The 24,437-nt window shown below is 44.7% G+C and overlaps 1 non-coding gene across 1 annotated transcript; it reads left to right on the top strand.

The window, feature by feature from the left end:
• The first annotated feature begins 12,683 nt into the window (after positions 1 to 12,683).
• trnav-cac (transfer RNA valine (anticodon CAC)) lies at positions 12,684 to 12,756 on the top strand. The gene has a single exon. It is a non-coding gene; the product is annotated as a tRNA-Val (tRNA).
• Positions 12,757 to 24,437: the final 11,681 nt, after the last annotated feature.

The raw sequence follows: 24,437 nt of genomic DNA, 5'->3' as shown, positions 1-24,437 counted from the left end.
TCAGCTGGACGAAGCTCATTATGCTTGGTTTCTGCAGCTGTTCCAGACAGCATGTCAGCCATACTGAGGGTTGCATTAACATACTGAGATCTAGCATGGGTTGTTCGTACCCAACGTTGGTAGGCATCATAATTTGTCAGAATTCCTGACACACCAAAAGCATTTCCACCAGCACCCCCATGAGATTTAGCATGTCGCATGAAGGTCTCCTCCATAGTTTTATCTACGGCGCAGCGGTTACCTGGAATGAAGGAACGTGCAACGCTAATAGCCCCTCTTTTCAACAACTCTGTGGCTCCAGGATGTGACACTTCAATGTTCGCAATGAATATGGAGAAGTAAGAGAGATATCTGGCATAATTCTGGCCTCCAAAGCTGAAAAACAGGTCTGCCATAAGGTGCAAACACTGAGCATAAAGGAGAAAATCATTATGTTTCACTGCATGGATGAGAGACAGTACCAACCAGATGTGGTCCATGTAAGATGTCCACAGCTGTGCTGTCTTCCCTAGATGTCCAGCTTTTACACTCTCTCGAAACTGTTGATATCCTTCGATGTACTTCTGCAGTGGAACATCATTCCTTGTTGCATCTAAGGCTTCTTTAGAAGGAGCTTTCAGCAGTTCATCTAGTATCCCCTTTGATCCCTCTGGTAATTGAGAGAATACTTCTTTCTCTCCAATACTTGTGAGGTATTGTGATAGGAGAAGTCTTTCAAGACATTCCAATACTGTCTTATGACAGTGTAGTGATCTGTCATAATGTTTACCAGTAAGGACACCTTGAAGAGAACCTAATGCAATCAGCCCAGCTTCCAACAAGATATCAGAGAGACCCGATCCATCCATTTTCTTGCCCACCATCTTCAGATATGCGCAAGCCAGATGAAATGTACCAATCAATATTATGTGTTTATCATACCTAGATTGATCATTCCAAATCAGGGGATATGCTTTCATGCATACCCCCAAGTCGAATGTTGTAACAACATACTGTTGTTGGATTTCTGCTGTTGCCTCCTCAGCATATCGAAGGCATTCTTTTACTGTCTTGTAGTCTGTAATTGGGCTTGGAATAACAGGGTAATAATCAATAGTTGTCAGACTTTCAGGGGTTCGTCCTGACATTGTGATGAAACCTGTCCATCCTGGAAATTGTTGATCTGATTTGCTGCATGCTGTACGGATCAAGACCCACAGAAAGTGCTTCATGGTAGCATCTTGAAGAGCCCTCTCACCATCAGGAATTACTCTTTGGTGTATGGTTATTTGAGGACTTTTCCGTTGTGTAATATAGCAGTCAGGAAGAGCTTCAGCTGACCCCTGCTCAAAAGAACGTCGTTTTGTTTTCCTGGAAGTGGATGGAATATCGATACGGACTCCGCCATGATTCTCCGGCTTGCCTTCTATGTCCTGTAACATAATGCCATGTGCAGTGTGAATTGAATCCATTCCAGTTAAGTTGTTGAGCAACTGATCAAAATTATCAAATTCTGAGTGGAAAATGGAAGGGGCTCCTGGTGATCTAATGATTTGTGTAGACAAAAGACTGGATGTCTCAGCCACAGCCTCAGCAAGTGCAGTTTCCAGTTCAAGGGAGAATGTATAATTCTCTGAATGGCCCAATCGATTAAATAGGGTAATTCATTTTTCACTCCTGAAAAGGTGTCTAAGTGTCATGCATATAAGCATATGCTTTGGAAGTTTCCATTCTCCATTTGTTGTGGCGCGACATATGTCTTGCCCTATTGAATTTACAAGCCTGTTCATTTTGGAGCTTTGTGATTTTGGTTTGCCACATATCACATGACACAGAAATGTCTCCAAATTAGATGGAATTACAATGTTCATGCTTACAAGATCCTGGGCAGAGGGTGGCCATCTCAACTCATCAGCTTTTGCAAAGCTTTCCAGAATCTCCTCATGTAGATAATGGCCAGTCTCCTGGATCATGTCTTTGGAACCAAGTTCATATGCACACTGCACTAGGTTTGTAATGTCACTTTGTGAGTTGTACACAATGTATGTCGAGAAACGGCCTTTTTTGTTTAGCTTGCAGAATGCCACCTTTTCCTTGTATTGTCCATGTGTTTCTAGCTTAGCTTTGAGCTTTTCCCCACGCAATTTGGGATTGGGGAAGTTTGTGCATTCCAGATGAGCTATGTAGATTTTGGTCAGATCAGTCAATTTCATCATTTTACTGCTGCCGATGATTTCCTTGTCAATTACTCGAGATACAGCACCAAATGCCTCACCGTGAGCTTCTACTAGTTGGATTTGTTTGGCCTTGTTTTCTGTGCTTGCACTTCTCCATTTTTCTAAATTTTGTGTATATTGGACTCTACAGGATTTGTGGTATTTAGCTTCTGTAGCAAATAGATCCTTTCCTCTAATTCTGTGAAGCAAATTTTCATCAAATTTTTGTTCTGCAACTTTGAGGACTGTTCTCTACCCATCACACTCAAACTCTCTTAACCCCTCAGTCGTCCATATCCCTTTATTTTTTACCTTCTTCCGTGTAATTGAGTTGCAGAATATACAGTCAGGTGTGAAGAGCACCTTGTCACCAGTTGAGGCCCTCTGACTTTGCCTTGAACTTGCTGCTAATAGTTCAATCTTCTGGTCGAGTCTTTTGAGATTCATGGTGAATCTTTGGTAGCATTCTCTGTGATATCCATCACCTTCTGTAAGGGTGTCTGGTGTAAGTTCACAGGTTACAGTCATTCTGTGAGCAGATTCCAGTGGTTCAGCTAATCTCTTGTCACGTATTTCTTTCATTCTGGCTAATCTTGCATCAGAATCTGCGTTTGCCCATAATTGCACGAGTGGTCCATATACAAGACCAGGGACATGCACAATGCATCTGGACTTTGGTTTTGTCCCATGACATCCCCTATGCCTTGAAGGACCTGCAGTCACTTGGCCCACTGACTCATGTCTTGACTCAGACATAACTGAGCAGTTCAGCTATGTTGAAGAAACCAACTATATAACCGACTAGATTATCTATGTGTATGAGATATGTGTGTGTGTGTGTGTGTGTGTGTGTGTGTGTGTGTGTGTATGTATAAGCTACTGGACGTCTAAAATTTCCCTTTGGGATGAATAAAGTATATATCTATTAATCTATCAAATGTCATTTAAAATAATTAAAAACAAATATTTAAAGTAAGCATCAATGTAGTGTAGTAAGACGGGTCAATTATATTAAATTGTAAACTAAAATATCAAACATCGAGCAATTCAGTGAAACAAATTTCTTGCTGTATAGGCAGAGGATGCAGACTTGGAGAATCTGTCTGTGTGAGTAAGAACAGTCTTTCAGGACGGTCTTTATATACCTGTCTGACACAGAGGAAACTATTAATGAAAATTCAACAAATATCTTATTTTGTCATTGGATGAACAACCCAGACAGGTTTCTGATTTGTCAATGAAATGACTTGTGAGCCACACACCTTTGATGGAAAGGGTAATGAGGGTTGGAATGTTAGCACGTTAGCATATTAACTGATACTATGGAAATGGACCTTGATCGATTATATCCATACAAGGCCTTAACTATATTAAATAAAAAATAATTAAAAACAACTATTTAAAGTAACTATCAATGTAGTGTAGTAAGAGTATTGGGTAACCTAAAAGCTGTTCTGATTGACTAGGCCAATCTCGACGTGTTAAAATAGCTTAAAATCGTTTTTTAGGGTTTCCATATTCAGGGCTAAAACAGGTAGTGTATCCCAAAAATGTCAATGTTAACATTCAGATTCATATTCTACACATCCAGACCTTTCAGAAAAGCATGATTTTGTCAGGGGAGGGGGTTGGGGTGTATGATAGGCGAATCTAGGTCGTGGCCTATGCATGAAATGGGCTCATTATATCAACATAAAGCCTTACCTATGTTCATTTTAGACACCTACCAATAAGCAGCATGGTAGATATTTGACCTAAGTCATCATATGTTAAGTTTGAGTGTGTATTGGGTCCCCTAAAAGCTGTTCTGATTGACTAGGACAATCTCGACGTGTTAAAATCGCTTACAATCGTTTTTTAGGGTTTCCCTATTCACAGGCCTAAAACAGGTAGTGCAACCCAACATTTTCAATGTTAACATTCAGATTCATATTCTACACATCCAGACCTTTCAGAAAAGTATGGTTTTGTTGGGAGGTGGGGGGGGTGCACGGTAGGCCTATGTAGCTCGCCGCCTATTAGCAGCTTTTTGCCATGTTAAAAACACTGGGCAGTTTATAGTTTCAGTCGCTTTTGAACAAGCGTACCCTAGAAGAGGTGGGACTGACGTCCAAAACAAGTTTCCGTAGTGTAGTGGTTATCACGTTCGCTTTACACCCGAAAGGTGCTCAGTTCAAAACTGGGCGGAAACAAGTGGATGCATTTTAAATATAAATGCTACAAAACCCTTACTTTTGAGACAGGTGAAGGCCATCGTACCAAGGAGCTGTAGGCAGACTGCAATGCCGAATGACACTAGGTGGGTGCCGTCCAAATCAAGTTTCCGTAGTGTAGTGGTTATCACGTTTGCTTTTCCCCATTCATTTAAGTTGCCATTGTCAGCACCGACACTTCGAGGTCCGCGTGCTCGAAATGGACGACACAAGCTGCTTATTCAGTGGTGCCGTGTCACTTTTCCAAAATCGCATATAAAGAGGCCAAGATTAGCATATATTACCATAGGCTCTCTGTGGACGCCTCTGGGGGTGCCATTGCACCACGTGGGAGTCCACCAAGTGCTTTTGGGGTACACCAACTACCTACTCTTCACCACAGTCCTCCTCAGTACCACAAAGTGCCTATTTTGACCCCTAACCACCTATTTTCTTCTTCATTGCCACGAAGTGCCTATGGGGTCCCCTAACCACCTAAACTTCACCATAGTCTTCCTCAGTACCACGAAGTGCCTATTTGGACCCCTAACCACCTATTTTCTTCTTCATTGCCACGAAGTGCCTATGGGGTCCCCTAACCACCTAAACTTCACCATAGTCTTCCTCAGTACCACGAAGTGCCAATTTTGACCCCTAACCACCTATTTTCTTCTTCATTGCCACGAAGTGCCTATGGGGTCCCCTAACCACCTAAACTTCTCCATAGTCTTCCTCAGTACCACGAAGTGCCTATTTTGACCCCTAACCACCTATTTTCTTCTTCATTGCCACGAAGTGCCTATGGGGTCCCCTAACCACCTAAACTTCACCATAGTCTTCCTCAGTACCACGAAGTGCCTATTTTGACCCCTAACCACCTATTTTCTTCTCCATTGCCACGAAGTGCCTGTGGGGTCCCCTAACCACCTAAACTTCACCATAGTCATCCTCAGTACCACAAAGTGCCTATTTTGACCCCTAACCACCTGTTTTTTGTCTCAATTCACTGTGTCTCTAACTCTGAGCCGAAAAGTCACAGGGCCTCGAAATTTGGCGTGAGGGTAGCCCAGCGGGCCCCGGGGCGAGATCCTTAGTTTCAAGGTTCTACGTGGTTCCCAAGTGTGCGTTTCGGTGGTTCGGCCTGATCCACACATGGTTCAGCTTTCTACATCCCCCAGGGTCTTTCTGGGCCCCAGTGACAGTAGGCAGATTAAGTTTGGGGCCGCCAGGGCCCCCGGGGGCCAAACGGCAAAGCGTCCCACGTACAACTTATCCCATTGATTTTCATAGGTGTTCTGTGGACATTGGGCAACAAGTATTTTTTTTGTGTGACTAGACGTTCCCCTCTCTGTGTGCTTTCCGGGGCCGAGTGACGCAGCTTTCCAAGAAGTTTCGGGCCCCTAGCACCTCCAGGGGCCGAACGAGGTTCAGTGACACGTGCAACTTATTCAATGCGATTTCACAGGTACTTGGTGGACGGTGGTCCGATTCTAGATCACGGGTTTGGTGGTTCTAGATCGGTTCCAAGTATGTGTTTCAGCAAAACGGTTCGAAGGAAACGCCCGATCGGCCCGAAACTGACGTATGCGTCCCGTCACGGGCCCCTGGGACGGGTTCTAGAGTTCCGCGTCCAAAGCTGCTCGTTTGGCCAAAAAACACCCCCTTGACCTGGAAGCGCCTGTGAAGTTTGAACTGAACTAGTTGCACGTGGGCGGCCGGAAATACAGGGCTCGAAAGGTCGCACCGCCTCCAAATTCGCCGCCCTGGTAGTCGAGGGGCCCCCGGTTCTAGATCCCGGATCGCAGGGTTCTAGATCGGTTCCAAGTGTATAATTTTTTTGTGCAAAAATCTCCTCGCTTTGGTTCTACTGAGCATATTTCTTTCTGTGTGTGCAAGAGGGCTGCCATTAATTGGACCATGTGCTCGGTGAAGGGTGGACAGAAAGGTCCGATCGGCCCGAAACTGACACGTACGTCCCGTCACGGGCCCCTGGGACGGGTTCTAGAGTTCCGCGTCCCTCTGACCTTTTTTCGCGCTAATTGGCCACCAACAGCCCCATGGAATAAGTTGCACGTGGGACGTCAAAAAAACAGGGGCCAAAAGGGGTCGAAAGGTCGCAGCGGCCCCAAACTCGACGCGGTGGGTGTTCGGGGGCCCCCGGTTCTAGATCCCGGGTTTGGTGGTTCTAGATCGGTTCCGAGTGTGTTTTCAGTTTGACCCTTCAAGAGGGAATGCCAGTCTATGAGCTGACTATGAGTGCAAGTGGCATTTGAAGAGAAACTTGAACAAATGTGGAGAAAAAATTAGCCCTGAGCTCTAGAGACTCGTCCACCTGCTATGTCGTTCGGGGGCCCGAGGGGCCCCGGCACGCAGTGTTTGGGGCCCGTGGGACCTCCGGGGGCCGTACAGGGGCCACTGACACGTGTGACTTATCCCATTCATTTCCACAGGTGTTTGGTGGACGTGTTTCAGAAAGGTCCGATCGGCCCGAAACTGACGTATGCGTCCCGTCACGGGCCCCTGGGACGGGTTCTAGAGTTCCGCGTCCCTCTGACCTTTTTTCGCGCTAATTGGCCACCAACAGCCCCAGGGAATAAGTTGCACGTGGGACGTCAAATAAACAGGGGCCAAAAGGGGTCGAAAGGTCGCAGCGGCCCCAAATTCGGCACGGCGGTAGTCCGGGGGCCCCCGGGTCTAGATCACGAGTTTGGTGGTTCTAGATGGGTTCTAAGTATGTGTTTCAGCAAAACGGTTCGAAGGAAACGCCCGATCGGCCCGAAACTGACATATGCGTCCCTTCACGGGCCCCGGGGACGGGTTCTAGAGTTCCGTGCCCAAAACTGCTCATTTGGCCGAAAAAAGCCCCCCTTGACCTGGAAGCGACTGTGAAGTTTAAACTGAATAAGTTGCACGTGGGAGGGCGGAAATACAGGGGTCGAAAGGTCGCACCGCCTCCAAATTCGCCGCCCTGGTAGTCGAGGGGCCCCCGGTTCTAGATCCCGGATCGCAGGGTTCTAGATCGGTTCCAAGTGTATCATTTTTTTGTTCAAAAATCTCCTCACTTTTGGTTCTACTGAGCATATGTCTTTCTGTGTGTGCAAGAGGGCTGCCATTAATTGGACCATGTGCTCGGTGAAGGGTGGACAGAAAGGTCCGATCGGCCCGAAACTGACGTATGCGTCTCGTTACGGGCCCCTGGGACGGGTTCTAGAGTTCCGCGTCCCTCTGAACTTTTTTCACGCTAATTGGCCACCAACAGCCCCATGGAATAAGTTGCACGTGGGACGTCAAAAAAACAGGGGCCAAAAGGGGTCGAAAGGTCGCAGCGGCCCCAAATTCGGCACGGCTGTGGTCCGGGGGCCCCCGGTTCTAGATCACGGGCTTGGTGGTTCTAGATCGGTTCTAAGTATGTGTTTCAGCCAAACGCTTTGAAGGAAACGCCCGATCGGCCCGAAACCGACACGTGGGTCTCGTCACGGGCCCCGGGGACGGGTTCTAGAGTTCCGCGTCCCTCTGACCTTTTTTCACGCTAATTGGCCACCAACAGCCCCATGGAATAAGTTGCACATAAGTTGGAACAAGTAGGCCGTCTAATCCTAACTGCTGAATTAACCCTTGCAGACACATGCTCCCATAGAGATCAATGGGAGACAGAGAGGTGCATAAAAAATAGCTAAAAATAAACTTGGCATGTCTCGACCTAGCCCGCTCTGTCTGTCGCAGAGGGCCACGTGACGCAACTTTTTGTAGAGTTTGGGGCCCCTCGGACCCCCGGGGGCCGCGCGGGAGCCACTGACACGTGCAACTTATCCCATTCATTTTCATAGGCGTTTGGTGGACATCCCCACGCAACGGTCCCAATAGCTCCGAATGGCTCCGATTTGAAATCTGTGGCCCCTCAGGGTCCCCTCAGACGGTCCGCAAAGACTGGGGTCCGTAGTACCCCGTTAAGTTCGTTACAGTTAAAAACAGCATTCCATCTGTAACCTATTTGACGGGTGCCCTAAATGCTGTCCGTGGACAGTCCATTTTTAGGCTAATTATGCATAATTATTAGCTTTAATGTACATCAGTGTGTTGTATTGTGTCCCCTGTGTGGTGTACAGTAGGTTTCACCTCATAAAACCACTGTAATTATGAAATATGACCTGTTAATGCATTGACCACGGACAGCCTATTTGGACCCCGTCAAATAAGTTGCAGGTGGGACTTCACCACATGTGATAAAATCGCCTAATCATTACGGGGATTCATCCGCTGAAAATGTCTAAGTTAAAAACAGCATCCCACCTTTAGCTTATTCGACAGGGTCCAAATAGGCTGTTCATGGACAGTCCATATTTAGGCTAATTATGCATAATTAATAGCTTTAATGTACATCAGTGTGCTGTATTGTGTCCCCAGTGTGGTTTACAGTAGGTTTGACGACATAAAACCATTGTAATTATGAGATATGACCTATTAATGCATTGACCACGGACAGCCTATTTGGACCCCGTCAAATAAGTTACAGGTGGGCCCTGTTTCAGGTTTCAGCTCCAAATTGTGTCCAGAGGCTGAGATCTGGACGTCCCACCTGCAACTTATCCCATTCAAAAATTTAGGCTGTTCGTGGACAGTGGAATTTCGGGGTTCTGAAGGCTGCTAATTGCTCAGGGGGGCCCAAAGATGAACTTAAAATTGATATTTAATCATTTTTATGCATTTTTATCAATCATGACAACAAAATATAAAAAAGATCCCACCTGTAACTTATTTGACAGGGTCCAAATAGGCTGTTCGTGGACAGTCCATATTTAGGCTAATTATGCATAATTAATAGCTTTAATGTACATAGGTGTGTCGTATTGTGTCCCCAGTGTGTTGTACAGCAGGTTTCACCTAATAAAACCACTGTAATTATGAAATATGACCTATTAATGCATTGACCACGTACAGCCTATTTGGACCCCGTCAAATAAGTTACAGGTATACTTTGCCCACTTGTAACTTATTTGACAGGGTCCAAATAGGCTGTCTGTGGACCGTCCATTTTTAGGCTACAGTGGGCCCTTAATTTGCCCACCTGTAACTTATTTGACAGGGTCCAAATAGGCTGTCTGTGGACAGTCCATTTGTAGGCTACAGTGGGCCCTTAATTTGCCCACCTGTAACTTATTTGACAGGGTCCAATTAGGCTATTCGTGGACAGTCCATTTTTAGGCTACAGTGGGCCCTTAATTTGCCCACCTGTAACTTATTTGACAGGGTCCAAATAGGCTGTCTGTGGACAGTCCATATTTAGGCTAATTATGCATAATTAATAGCTTTAATGTACATCAGTGTGTTGTATTGTGTCCCCAGTGTGGTGTACAGTAGGTTTCACCTAATAAAACCACTGTAATTATGAAATATGACCTATTAATGCATTGACCACGGACAGCCTATTTGGACCCCGTCAAATAAGTTACAGGTGGGCCCTTACTTTGCCCACCTGCAACTTATTTGACAGGGTCCAAATAGGCTGTTCGTGGACAGTCCATTTTTAGGCTAATTATGCATAATTGATAGCTTTAATGTACATCAGTGTGTAGTATTGTGGCCCCTGTGTGGTGTACATTAGGTTTCACCTAATAAAACCACTGTAATTATGAAATATGACCTATTAATGCATTGACCACGCTCAGCCTATTTGGACCCCGTCAAATAAGTTACAGGTGGTTCCTTACTTTGCCCACCTGCAACTTATTTGACAGGGTCCAAATAGGCTGTTCGTGGACAGTCCATTTTTAGGCTAATTATGCATAATTGATAGCTTTAATGTACATCAGTGTGTTGTATTGTGGCCCCTGTGTGGTGTACAGTAGGTTTCACCTAATAAAACCACTGTAATTATGAAATATGACCTATTAATGCATTGACCACGGACAGCCTATTTGGACCCTGTCAAATAAGTTACAGGTGGGCCCTTACTTTGCCGACCTGTAACTTATTTGACAGAGTTCAAATAGGCTGTCCATGGACATGCCATTTTAAGTCTAATAATGCATAGTTCTTCTGATGGGACACATAGGCCATTCGTGGCCACACAGGCGGTCAGTGGGACGAATAGGCTGTCCGTGGTCACTGGGCGGGGCCACGGGCCGTCACTTAAATTGGCCGTGGACAGACGGGCCGTTCGTGGTCAAACAGGCTGTCAGTGGGACGAATAGGCTGTCCGTGGTCACTGGGCGGGGCCACGGGCCGTCACTTAGATTGGCCGTGGACAGACGGGCCGTTCGTGGTCCAACAGGCTGTCAGTGGGACGAATAGGCTGTCCGTGGTCACTGGGCAGGGACATGGGCCGTCACTTAGATTAGCCGTGGACAGACGGGCCGTTCGTGGTCAAACAGGCTGTCAGTGGGACGAATAGGCTGTCCGTAGTCACTGGGCGGGGCCACGGGCCGTCACTTAGATTGGCCGTGGACGGACGGGCCGTTCGTGGTCACATAGGCTGTCAGTGGGACGAATAGGCTGTCCGTGGTCACTGGGCGGTCGGTGGGATGAATAGGCCGTTCGTGGTCACATAGGTGGTCAGTGGGATGAATAGGCTGTTCGTGGTCACACAGGCGGTTAGGGGGACGAATAGGCTGTTCGTGTCAGTGGGCGTGGCCAGGGGCCGTCACTTAGGTTTGCCGTGGGCGAAATGGCCGTTCGTGGTCACACAGGCGGTTAGGGGGACGAATAGGCTGTTCGTGTCAGTGGGCGGGGCCAGGGGCCGTCACCCAGGTTGGCCGTGGGCGAAAAGGCCGCTCGTGGTCACACAGGCGGTCGGTGGGACGAATAGGCTGTTCGTGTCAGTGGGCGTGGCCAGGGGGCTGTTCGCAGGTCACAGGTGGGACGGACGGGCGCTCCGTGGTCGGTGGGTGCGGTCAGGGAATTTCGCGAAAGGGCGGTCAGGGGGACGCGCGTGCGCTCCGTGGACGCCCGCCCGCAACCTGTTCGGCGCGTGTCGAATCGACTGAGGGCGGTCGGCGAGTCGCCCCCCTGTGGCCGATGCCCGGATCGCGGGCGAGGGGGCCGGATTTCGTCGGCACCGTCGGCCGGTCCCCGAAAAATCACCTAGGGGGCGACGCGCGGGGGTCCCCTTCCCTAACCCGGTGGCCTAAAGGGCGAAAGGTCCTCGGTTAGAAACCGAGCAGAAACAGTGGTTGGATTCTGACAGAAAATGTAAACTGTTTGCCACACTAGGTGGGTGAAGCGCTCATTTCCTTTATATCAGTGGTCTCAAACTCAATTCCTGGAGGGCCACAGCTCTGCACAGTTTAGCTCCAACCAGCTCAAACTCACACCTGCAAGGAAGTTTCTAGCAATCCTGAAGACCTTGATTAGCTGAATCAGGTGTGCTTGATTAGGGTTGGAGCAAAACTGTGCAGAGCTCTGGCCCTCCAGGAATTGAGTTTGAGACCACTGCTTTATATGCTTTTTAATAAGCGTGCACCTAAAGATTTATGTCTGCATCCTGAAGATGTGTTTCCGTAGTGAAGTGGTTATCACGTTCGCCTCACACGCGAAAGGTCCCCAGTTCGAAACTGTGGGTGGTTTTTGCAAAAATTTCGTATGCGATTTTCTGTTGAGCAGGTCAGTACACTTGCAGGGATGTTTGTGGTTTAATCTCTTTAGAAAAGGACAAAAATAAAACAAATGACCATTAAGGTTTCCTGTACAGTAATATAAAATGTTCGGTCTGCCAACAAAATTAGCAGCATTTTGCCATGTTAAAAACACTGGGCAGTCTATAGTTTCAGTCGCTTTTGAACAAGCGTACGCTAGAAGCAGTGGGACTGACGTCCAAATCAAGTTTCTGTAGTGCAGTGGTTATCACGTTCGCTTTACACGCAAAGGTCTTCAGTTCAAAACTGGGTGGAAACAAGTGGAGGCATGTTAAATATAAATGCTGCAATTCGATACAAAACCCTTACTTTTAAGACAGGTGAAGGCCATCGTACCCAGGAGCTGTAGGCAGACTGCCATGCCGAATGACCTCTGTTCTGTTGTTTGTGGAATTCACAGACTGTCACACTGCTTGCAGAGTAGATTATGGGAAGGAGCCATCTTCTAAAAAGCACATGTACCTCATCAATAGGTTTCTGTAGTGTAGTGTTCATCACGTTCGCCTAACACGCAAAAGGTCCTCTGTTCGAAACCGAGCAGAAACAGTGGTTGGATTCTGACAGAAAATTTAAACTTTTTGCCACGCTAGTAGCAGCGCTCCTTTCCTTTATATGCCTTTTAATAAGCGTGCACCTAAAGATTTATGTCTGCAACCTGAAGGTGTGTTTCCGTAGTGTAGTGGTTATCACGTTCGCCTCACACTCGAAAGGTCCCCAGTTCGAAACTGGGCGGAAACTGTGTGTGGTTTTCGCTTGATCAGGTCAGTACACTTGCAGGGATGCAGGCACATTTTCTGTCAAAAATAAAACAAATGACCGTTGAGGTTTCCTGTACAGTAATAAAAAATGTTTGGTCTGCCAACAAAATTAGCAGCTTTTTGCCATGTTTAAAACACTGGGCAGTCTATAGTTTCAGTCGTTTTTGAACAAGCGTACCCTAGAAGAGGTGGGACTGACATCCACATCAAGTTTCCGTAGTGTAGTGGTTATTACATTCGCTTTACACGCGACAGGTCCTCAGTTCAAAACTGGGTGGAAACAAGTGGAGGCATGTTAAATATAAATGCTGCAATTCGCTACATAACCCTTGTGAAGGCCATCGTACCAAGGAGCTGTAGGCAGATTGCCATGCCGAATAACCTCTGTTCTGTTGTTTGTGGAATTTACAGACTGTCACACTGCTTGCAGGGCAGATTATGGGAAGGAGCCATCTTCTAAAAAGCACATCCCTCTCAACATTAGGTTTCTGTAGTGTAGTGGTCATCACATTCGCCCAACACGTGAAAGCGTAGCGGAAACTCAAATCAACGAAACACCTTTTACAAACCAATCGCAAAGGTTTTATCAAAAGGTGTAATCAGGTAATGGCAATCCGCGAGCTACCTAATATCGTTTAATATGAGGTGTCTTTCAAGGCATAATATCTTAGTAAACCGTAGGGCTCGTTTTATGAAAGCTTGACTTGAAAGTCAATCAGACCCTTTATCAAATGCGTCATTAAATGTGTACGAATCTATAAAGTGATACGAGATCACATAGAGACCAGATACACAATGGTTCACGAACCGTTGAAATTTAAAACAATTTCGAAACAGCTATGACGCGTAACGAAGCCCAGTTTAATAAAATCACGTGACCTTAGCAGTGATACACTCCGAATGATTTGAGACGAATGATTCACCCTGGTGTCAGAGCTTCACGAAGCACGTCTCATAAGAGGGTTAAACCACCCTCTTCTCTCTCTCTTTCTCTCTCTCGACCCCTTCCTCTTGGTTTCACTTTCAGATTGAAACCCAGATACTTTGGGTTTTTATTTGTGTTTCTTTTATTTTTACTTAAATCTACCCCTATTTTATTTTGTGTATTTACACCTGTTGAGCCTGAATAGTCCTATTCAGTTAAATTGAATTTAATTAAATTGGGAATTTAATTAAATCAATTTGCTTAGTCAAGTTCCCCTCTAGTTACCAGAGCTATGAGAACACACAATGTTTACATACATTTTTTTTATTTATTTTTATTTTATTTCAATTTAGTTATTTACGTTTGTTTCAGCCTGAATTCTTATATTCAGCTAAAGAAAAAAAGAAGGGCTTAACTAAATTTGAAATTTAATTAAATTACTTGATACGCTTCCCTTTCCTTTTAGTTTTCTTAGAGCTATAAGGACGTTCTAACTTTACCTTTACCTTATTTTAGATCACTAGTCACTATCCTCATCTTCTCTCTCTCTATAGGATTACAATATCTAGCGACTGTTGTTTCCATAGCGAGTTACACAGGTCATTAATATCCTACTTCCTGTCTGTGTTTTACCCATCCTCACTCCTTAGCACCAAGCTAAGTACATGAAGTACGGCTAAACACAAACGCACAGTAGGCCCCAGACAGAACTGGAAACACTTCCCATTGTTTCTTCTTCTTCTTTTGGACCTTGAGATGTCTGATGTGTCCCTGGTAGCTTAGTCTAACAGCAGCATAACCCATAAGTGACTCCTGTTTACCTATGTCTCCTAGCTAAACCTAAATAGGTAAAACACTCCTTTCTTCCTCTTCTTTTCTGGTTTCATCCCATTGTTTTATTTTGGTTTTGCTCTATCTGTTACTCTCGTAGCACAACATGTGAGAAGAACCATCAGCATTTTTGAGTAATAGGTTATGACATGTAAGAGCCCAGTCATCAGTCGATGCTGCTTAAAGCACGTCAACTAAGATACTCAAAACTTTTTTTTTTTTGTTGTGTGTGCTCACCAACACTAAATTTTAGCTGCTCCACATAGCCATTCTCCCACACAGATAGCTCACCACCTCTGTAGAAACTTGCATTTGCCTTTGCCATTTCTCTCTCGTGTTCCCACAAGTGTTCCAGTAGGCCTCAGACACCCAGCTCTGCCACCAGGACCACCTGAAGACCCGGCAGAGCAGTGTCATGGACATCCTTCAGCCTGAAGCAGGCAACGACCTGCCACGGCAGAGGAAGGAACAGTTAGGCAACAATGAAAGCAGACGTCTGACACCCAGCCTGAGCCACCAAGAGCTGACCAGCATTATCTTCTCCTTGGCCATGCTCCCGCAGGCCTCAAACAGGAGGTAAATGAACTAACGCTGCCAGCCAAAGGACTCCACAGAGAACGAACCCTGCTCAACGGGAGAAGGCACAGGACAGATGCAAGGACCCTGACAGAGCAGAGCAACTGAAAGAGATCATCAGTTTTCAGGCGGACGACAGCTCTGAGCACCTGCAAACCGACGGGTAAAGAACTGTTTCACTCAAAGAACTTAAAGAAATGGTTGAACTCAAAGAGAGCTAAAGCCATCAATGTGCAGCGGAAGTCCGAACACTGACTTAGCGATGCTGTAACATTATTGACGCACTCCATGTGGTCCAAAGAGAGCTGCAACAGTCCAACCCACTGCAAATGGACCACACAAGAAAGATGGACCCTGCTGACCTTCACATTAGCAGCGTAAGCTTCCCCAGCCCTGCACAAAGGGGGGGAGGAGCCAAAGCCCTCGGCTTAACACTTCACCAGACAGTGTCCTGAGAGCCCCTGCAGCTGCAGGAGGAAAAGGTAACTCAGACAATCCCTGAAATGGCACATGAAGTGACACTCAACAATCTCAAGTGAAAGGTCAGAGACATCCCTGCCAATCCACGAGACATTGATTTTCACCTGCAGTCTGCACCTGCAGCCGGTGTGGCACACCGAGACAGACTCCATCTGATCTAGACACATCTAGCCCAGCTGGGCCCTGCCCAAACACCAAGCAGGACAGACCTAGAAGGGCCTGTGCTACCACCACCGACTCCGAACGAGTTTTCTGTGGAACTTACAACGAACCTGTGACGGAGGAGGACACCAGCTTCAAGAAACTTTTCCTCCAAAACCAGTTAGTCACCATATTTTCACCTGCCCCCACGCAATGCCCACTCAACGATGCGTGACCTGATGCAGAAGGCCTCTAACACAGAAGGCCTCCCCAGAAAAGGTTCCTAAGACCCCATTGATTCTGAACTGCAAAGCCAGAAGGCACACAGCATGAAAACAATGCAAGACTCTGCTAAAAAGTCCCTGGTCAACATAGGACATAAAACTTTTAAAGTAGATGAAAATGTGTGCTCAAAGAGCAGCAAGACTCTGCATTAGTAAAAGTAGAATTTTACTGATATAAAGGAAATCTTGAATGGACGTGTAAGCCTCACCTGCCAACAGACTATGCACGACTCTTTTGAAACAAACATTTGCTACATGCTGGTTGAATTGGCACTGCTACACATTAGTTTCCATGACAATGAAGGGTTACAGGAAAACTAGCATGACCTATAGCCCCTTCGTAACTACTGTTATCCTAAAAAAGTGCTTATTTGATCATTCCGATCCAAACGGGACATGATATGCGATACACATTTTGATCACTAGCTGCTGGCTTGTCTAAATGCAGATAAAACGATAGCTGGAATTGACATCTCTACTTAAAATAATAATAATAAAAAATAAAAAAAAAGGGGTCTTAACTGGTATCGGTAATTTCAGCATTAAAGCGTAAGTCTGTTTGACAAAGGAATCTCATCTCAGCGGCATGCAAACTGTACCGGTATTTATTAGTCTGCTTTGGTTGAAGGAATCCAAATTGCAGTATTGCTTAATCTGTTTCTGACGAAGGAATCTCAGTACAGTGTTATATACACGTAGACTTGGGTGATGCTCCCCTTTCTACAAAGTAAAGACCTTACAAATTATTGTTAGGTTGATGTAAATTCACCTAAATTTTGGCTGCATCTACAAGCAGAGAGCTACCTAGCGATCAAAACTGTTTACTCGCTGAAAAGTCAGTATTTATGCACGAGATGGACGTAACTATATAGGCTTAGACAAGCTTTGACTTACAGCAAATCTATTTCCTTACTCTGTAAACAAATAGAATAAGTTGCGTACAGTAAAGAGAAGAGTTCCATGAGTAAAATTTGCAAATGCCAAACCACATTTGCATTTTACTGAATGTAACATCAAGTTCTTGAAAGATTTAAAGTATAGGCGCCCCCTTTTAACCCGTTTAAACATGCATAACTCATTTAAAATGTGCGGACATTCTTCATGGACTGTTGAATTGTTCTTACATGCACTGGTTCCCATGACAACGACTTGTCACAGGAAGTGCTAACTCGTGACGTCATCTTGTAAACAAACCAGCCTAGGTGGCTAAGCTAACTTAACCTAGTGTCCATCCAGTTTAGGCTAAGCTAAGCTAACCTAGCATCCATCCAGCTTAGGCTAAGCAACATAATAACTTCTACAGTTAGCGGTTAGCATCATTTACTTGAAGCCTTAATTACAGCTTTTATGTATACAGCGCAAAGTATTCTAAAATACTTTCTTTAACCCCATTTAGGGTTTCTAATTTTTCTCTTTCCTTACTTTCAATTCTTCTCAGCTGAATTTCACCTTCACTAGTTTAGGCATAGTCCTTGCTGAGCGCTGTAGGCTAAATTTGCAGATGCCCTGTCAATTAAACCCAAGTTTAATTACATGTAAGCTGTGTAGCTAGAGAAGAATTCTTATAGTTATGAGAATTTTCATCAGCATGTTGACTAAACCTTTGGAGGGACACACACGGTGTGGTCTTAAACACGCAACAGCTGTGACCCACTATGGAGTTTTGGTCCAGGCAAATCTAAAGGTTAGTCACTAGTGCTATTGATTACTCTCAATTTCAGATCATTCCGGCTGTTTTTATCACTTACTTAAGTCCTTTTTATTTTTATTTTACTTCGATAATAATAGCAGTCAGCTATTCACTTGTCTATACTGTCATGTATATGATTTATTTCCATTTCTTCTCTTGTTCAAATGTGGTTCCATTTCCCATAGGGCCCAGAAAGGAACCAGAGACACCTTTATTTGTGATTTTGTTTATTTTCAACAAGTGCACTAATTTTTATGACCCTGCAACACAAGTAACTTCAACGATTACTAGGGCATAACTATAGTCCCGAGGATTGATAATAAGCATAATTTGAATAGGAAAGCTGTCCTTTTTCCTCCTATTCTTCACTTCGTCAAGCCGTAGTGAACCACCAGTTAAGTCCAGAGAAATATTTTAGTCATAAGAACCATCTTAAGTCATTTATTTCATCTCGGCTATGCCCTTTCCAGGAAATACTCTCGGAACCACACAAGTCTTAGCCTCCTAACATTCACAGCTAAGATGATAAGGATACAATACACACTTCACTAGCTAGCTACACATGAAATACCTAGCTTTATGCTACATATCTAGCGAACCCATTAAACCGTGGCTCTGAACTTTCTAGGGTCATGCATTAGTCTCTCACCACAGGTGTGCCAAAATGTTGCAGATCCTCTGCTTAACCTGACCTTAACCGGTTAGGAGAACGAAAAGACTGACAAGCCATCGCGAGGAACACTGTTCCACCCATGGCTGCTGACATCCGACGGCACCGGAGCCAACGGAACTGCACCATGAGAGAAGAGGACAAACGACCCATGCCCCAAGCCAGAGTTACAGCCACACCGGGGTGATCAAGATTCTCATCTCCTTACCCCACCTTATGGGTATAAAACAGAAGGTAAACAACCTCACATAATAGATCACAGCGTCCCACAAGGAGCGGACCTGTGCCCAAAGCCTTACAGACCAGCTAGACACTGAGGTTCGAACCAGATTCAATGCAGCTGGACTGAGCATGCCCAGGACCAGCACAGAACTGTCACCATGGCAACAACCCAGGTACCAGCCAAGCCCCTTGGAGAAGCCATGGAGGACAGCACCCTGCAAACACCACAGGAAGACCACGGCTGTCAACGACAGCATCCTCTTCCATACCCTTCACACAGGTGTCAATCTGAGGCTCCGCAAGGACAGCTGGACGCACCTGCCTCAGAGTTACTGGAGCCGCTGACACACGCAAAATAGCTCCCTGCACAGGACTCACCCGAGGAGTCCTGTAAGGTACAAGCTTCCGACTCCTTGCCCACCCCAGCTTAGGCAAGCTTGCGTCGGCACCACCATAAGGACAGAACAACACTTCAATCCTTCAGACCTCTCGTGACTGAGAGGCTAACAACCACCTTCTGACCTCCGGCCACCAGCACCATGTCAGCTTGAAAACCTCTCTATGCTACATAGAGGCCTAACCACTTCCTGCAACCACAAGGAAACACCTGCCCCAAAACTAATGAACTTCAGAATGTCCCAACACCTGCTGCCTCAACACCTGCTGCAGAGACCTGGACTTGGCTACTGTCCACATCACCAGCCGTGGAACGACCACCGCTCCAGAAGACACGAGCAACCAGAGGCCACCATGGCCTTCCAGCCTTCTATGACAATTTTGTGTCCGATCTCTCTGCACTTCCAACTTCGCTCGTGGTTGTCCTTGAGGGGGGACAACAACGATCGAGAGGGGGGATCTGTAGGGTATGGACCAATCAGACACATACTAATTATTCATTATATACAAAGGTTTATGAAACTCCTCACACAGCCCAAATGAACAAACACAAGGGCAGAAACAGTGTCATGTTACAGGGCATGACAAGGAGATTTTACGACCTCCGAGGAATGGGGCCACATACTCAAGAGAGAGACTATGAAACAGAAACCCTCTTTAAAACAGAATTTGCTGCATTAATCATAGACTAACTGATCTATAAATGAACATGCATAAAACTGTGAAAGAAACAGTGTAAATGGTTTACTGTCTCGTGTACTATTAGGTATATATTATGGTATGTATCCTGGTATACAACAAACTAACGATCAATGTAACCTCACCTGTATAGTGCCTCCTACCTAACTAATCCTCATTTAATGACTCACACTTTGATGTACATCACCTTCTTCTAGAATGCAGTGTGGATGTGTTATAGCTATTTTAGCATTAATGAAGGTATAATCTTCCTAGGGACAAAGATCCATAAATCAACTAAGAGCCACTTTCCCTCTCAGACATGTCCCCTTTCTGATTGGTCGAGTTCAACCCTTAGGGGAGGATCTTCTCCAGGCCTTATTAGAGACAGTCCACATGTGACCTGCCTCTCTTAGTTTTTCATCCAGCCGCAACACTGTTCTGGTGAGACTGGGGAGCCCCCTCCCCCTCCACGGGGGCCCCAGGGCCCAGCAGGCCTCGATTCCAACCAGATCCGGCCTCATGGAAAAGAGAGAAGACTCTCTCACAAAGAACCAAGGACAATCTCAGGAGTTTTGTAACAAAGACTCCAACCAACAAAGACTCCAACCAACAACGACTCCAATCACCCATCCTTCCGACTTCCTCACTTCTCCTGGGTGCTCTGCGTGGCCTCAACAGAGTCCCAGGCCTTGCCCAAACCAGCCATGCGGTCCTGGAGAAAGAGAACGCTCAACCAACTTCCACTTGACACTGCCGGAACCATCAACGACTTCAATTTTCAACAACTTCAAGAATTGTTCCCATTACAAATGCAAGTATTCAATTCAATGAAATGTGTAAAATGAAATTCTGATGGTTCTTCTCATAGACCCTCTTCCGGTTTCCAACTTCATCCTATCACTAACCTATTTATGTATTCATGTGTGTATGTTGTTTAGTTTATTTATATTCATATAAATATCTATATTTAGTTAATAAAACTTGTACATAATATGTATTTGGTTCTGTTTTGCTTGCAATACAAGTCACTTTACGATCACGGTTTTTGCTACTGGCTCAAAGTACAAGTACAGGCGAAGAAATAATTATTCTTCGGTGGCCATGGAAGATACCCTTTTCTTAGAATAAATTAATAATCAAAAGAGTTCGTTGGAAGAACTGATTAATTGATTGTAATATTAATTCAGCCACATCAAGTTAATCCAATTAACTGACCCAAATATTTATAATTAATAATAACAAGATATTATTGATTATTAATATTTCCAAAAAGCTGAGTTCCTTACAAGAGTTAGTATATATTTACAGTTTTTTTCAATTGTTTACACGCAATTTTGAAAACCGGGTTCTTTTTTTCAAAATGTAATCACAATTATCCAAACACCACACTCAATTGGCATAATTTCTAGATTGTTTGGAAAATGACACACTTCTGTCAAAACATACACACTTCAGTCAAAAGATATACACATATTTGTGAAAATGCTATTAGTTTTCATTTAACCAACACAGTCCTCAATGATCAGACACTATTGTAACCAGTTTCACACTGTTGTGATAAATAAAAAACACATTTGTAAAAATACTATTTTTAGGAAATAGCATGTGCTAGATTTTTGGCCAGACATTGTTATGTAAGGGATAATTTAGATGAAAAAAAAAATTGTGACACACAAACAACATTCTTCATGATTAGTTTGAGATATAGGGAGAATGTACACAAATAGGCCTACTATAAACTTACCAAGCACTGCACAACACTGATTTCTGCAGACTCATATTTCAAGTATTTATTTACAGTATTTCTTACCATAATCAGTTAAAGTAATCAACCAACAATGAAATCAATGAAAAAAATAAAATCTGTAGACAAATTAAAATTACTGCATGAAGTACATACAGTTTGACTCTGAAGAAAAACTGCTGTAAAAGCAACAAGAATACTGTAACTATTCAGTTACAGTATCAACCAGAGATTTGGTTGAACTCTTTGTCCAGCTTCCATCGGTGTCAGTCCATGGTCCCTCTACCTCCTTCACCTCTTCCTCTACCTCCTTCTCCTCTTCCTCTACCTCCTTCTCCTCTTCATCTACCTCCTTCACCTCTTCCTCTACCTCCTTCTCCTCTTCCTCTACCTCCTTCATCTCCTCTTTGAGCCCCCCCCCCTCTTATTCTCACTCTTCTTCTTCTTCTTCTTCTTCTTCTTCTTCTTCTTCTTCTAGCTCCTTCCATTTTTGTTGAAGACAGGTGAACTCACCTGCTGCCTTTTATAGCACTCCTGAGTGATGCGTTTTCAAATTAGCACATGTGTGCTTCCACGCCTGATGGATGTGCATATCCAATTCATTCATTAGTGTGGTCAATGGCAATCCGGGGCTTTGTAATGACAAGGAAGTAACCTCACAATCCTTATCTGTGTCTAAGGTGTGAAAATGTGTGTAGAGTTTTACAAATCACCGTGTGTAATGTTTTGCTATAAGGGTAAGGCAGACATTGTGTGTAATGTTGTGCAAATCTGCGGAGGGGTTTTGCTCATTGGAGTAGAATTTTGCAAATTGTGTGGAAATTTTTATTTTAGTGTGTAAACAATCATAAAAATCTGTAACAAAATGTGTTCTTGAGAAGAAAATTATCAATTTGGCCAATTGTGTTTTGTTGGTGTGAGTCTGTGTTAAGAGTTTAGGAAAAAGTATCTGAAGTATGGGTAAGCGCTTGTTAGCGATTGAAAAAAACTGTAAATACTTTTGAAAACAGATTCAAATAAGCGGCGATCCTAAATTGCAATATTATTTCCCACTATTACTGTTTTTGACTGTATTTTAATCATATTTCAAAAACAAAAAGAATCTTACTGAACATAGACCTTTAAACAGTATTGTATAATTCCATCTAGGATTAGTTAAAATTATTGGACAGTTATGACTGTTTCTTTCTCTTGTTATATATGCAACATATATTATATTTCATTGCATGTTGTCTCGGTAAGTAATTTCAAATTTTATTGGTCCAAAATAATTGAATTTGCATATTAACTGTCACAACTCAGTAGTCACACAAATTAGTGCTAGCAGCTGACACAATTCTGAAAACTATTGGAACAAATGTATACATTTTATTCTATAACCTTAAGTACGTTTTTGACATCCAATATTTTCTATTTTATATGAGGGTAGTCTTGAATAGATAAAGCGGTAATTAAATAAATGACCTGCTAGACTAAATGTTTTGTCTTTTTCATTCACAGACTACTCCTTCGGGGGCATTACTGCAAGATGCATCTCTAGTTCGACTGCATCGTTTGTGGTCGGACACTTTGCCACCAGAGGATCACAGGTGGATTGCCAGCAGGCTTTTTAAAATGGGGCCCAAGGGAAAACCAGAGCTTCGAGACAACCTACAGCTCTGGTATTACCCACCACAGCCAGCACTTATTTACAACCAGGCTCCAGCTCCAGACAGATTTTTTTGTCTTGCTCTGTTGCTGTGGATGCCGTACAAGCTTTGGAAGATCAAGGCTCTCTGTCCCAATTCTGCCTGCGGGCAGCATCAGCTGACTGGAGGCGGTCTGCACAAAAGGGCACGGCAGGTTCTGGACATCGATAGGATGTACAACATGGTCACAGAAACCCTCATCTGTACCAAGTGTAAAGCCTCGCATGTGTCCTGGAGTCAGACTGTCCTGCAACAGCTGGATCTGGGCAATCGCTCTGAATTTCGGGTCATCCTCACGCGGAAGTAAGTACACTTTAATTCCACATCCAGTTGATAGCCCATCATCACATATGTTTGCAAATACTTTACAAATCAGTTGTGTAAAATATATGAATGTGTGGATTTAGCTTTTCCTAAGGTATGCCTGTGATATGAGAGTCATTCGGCTCCTGCGTGAGCGTGGCCTAGGCAACAGTCCCGTGTCATCAAACAGCTGCGTGCGAACCACAGTGAGGAGTGGCTCCAGCGTATGGCCCGGTACACCACCCAATATGTGGACTTCCTCAAACGACCCGGGGTGTTGCAAATACAATTCCAGGAACCCCCAGAGCCTACAGTGGTCCCAAGCTGCAAGTGGCTGCTCAACGTGTACAGCCAAGACATCCTGACAAGGCTGGATGAATCCATGCAAGGATAACATCTACGTATGGTTCAGTCTTGAAGATGGATTCCACTAAAAAGGTTAGCAGGGGATTTTTGTTAATTTATGGTGTTTACTGTTATATCATTATAAGAGCATGAGTATCCTATTCTACATGGTGTGATGTTTCATTGCATTGCATGCTTCCTGTCATCTACTGCAGATCACTAAGAAGCTGGCTGGGACGGCAAGGGGAACGGGACTCTGGCTTACCTCTGTTGGCAATGAGTTTGGTCAGGTGCTCATGAGTGTGCTGACAGCACAGGAAGGAGCAGGACTGGACATGATGGTCGATGGTCTGGTGAAAAGGTACCAGCAGGCTAGTGTGGATCCACCTGCTGTTTTGTACGTGGACTGTGGCTGCTGCACTGATGTGGGTGAGACCAAGCTGAAAACCAGATTCAGAGGGTGGCCTGATCTCATGATTCGCTTGGACATCTGGCATTTTATGCGCAGGATTGCCATGGGGTGTACAACTGATGCCCATCAGCTGTATCCCATCTTCATGTCACGGCTGTCAGCGTGCATTTTTGAGTGGGATGCGGCTGATGTTTCTATGCTTCGCAAAGCAAAGAGAGAGCTGTTGATATCCCAGGGTTGGCCTGCGCTGACAGATGAAGATGTCAACAAGCA

Source organism: Siphateles boraxobius, unplaced genomic scaffold, assembly GCF_051911475.1.
Source record: "Siphateles boraxobius isolate OS27281-9 unplaced genomic scaffold, OSU_SipBor_1 6, whole genome shotgun sequence".
Classification (NCBI taxonomy): domain Eukaryota; kingdom Metazoa; phylum Chordata; class Actinopteri; order Cypriniformes; family Leuciscidae; genus Siphateles; species Siphateles boraxobius.
Note: the sequence above shows the minus strand (reverse complement) of the source record. Positions and strands in the feature narration are given on the sequence as shown.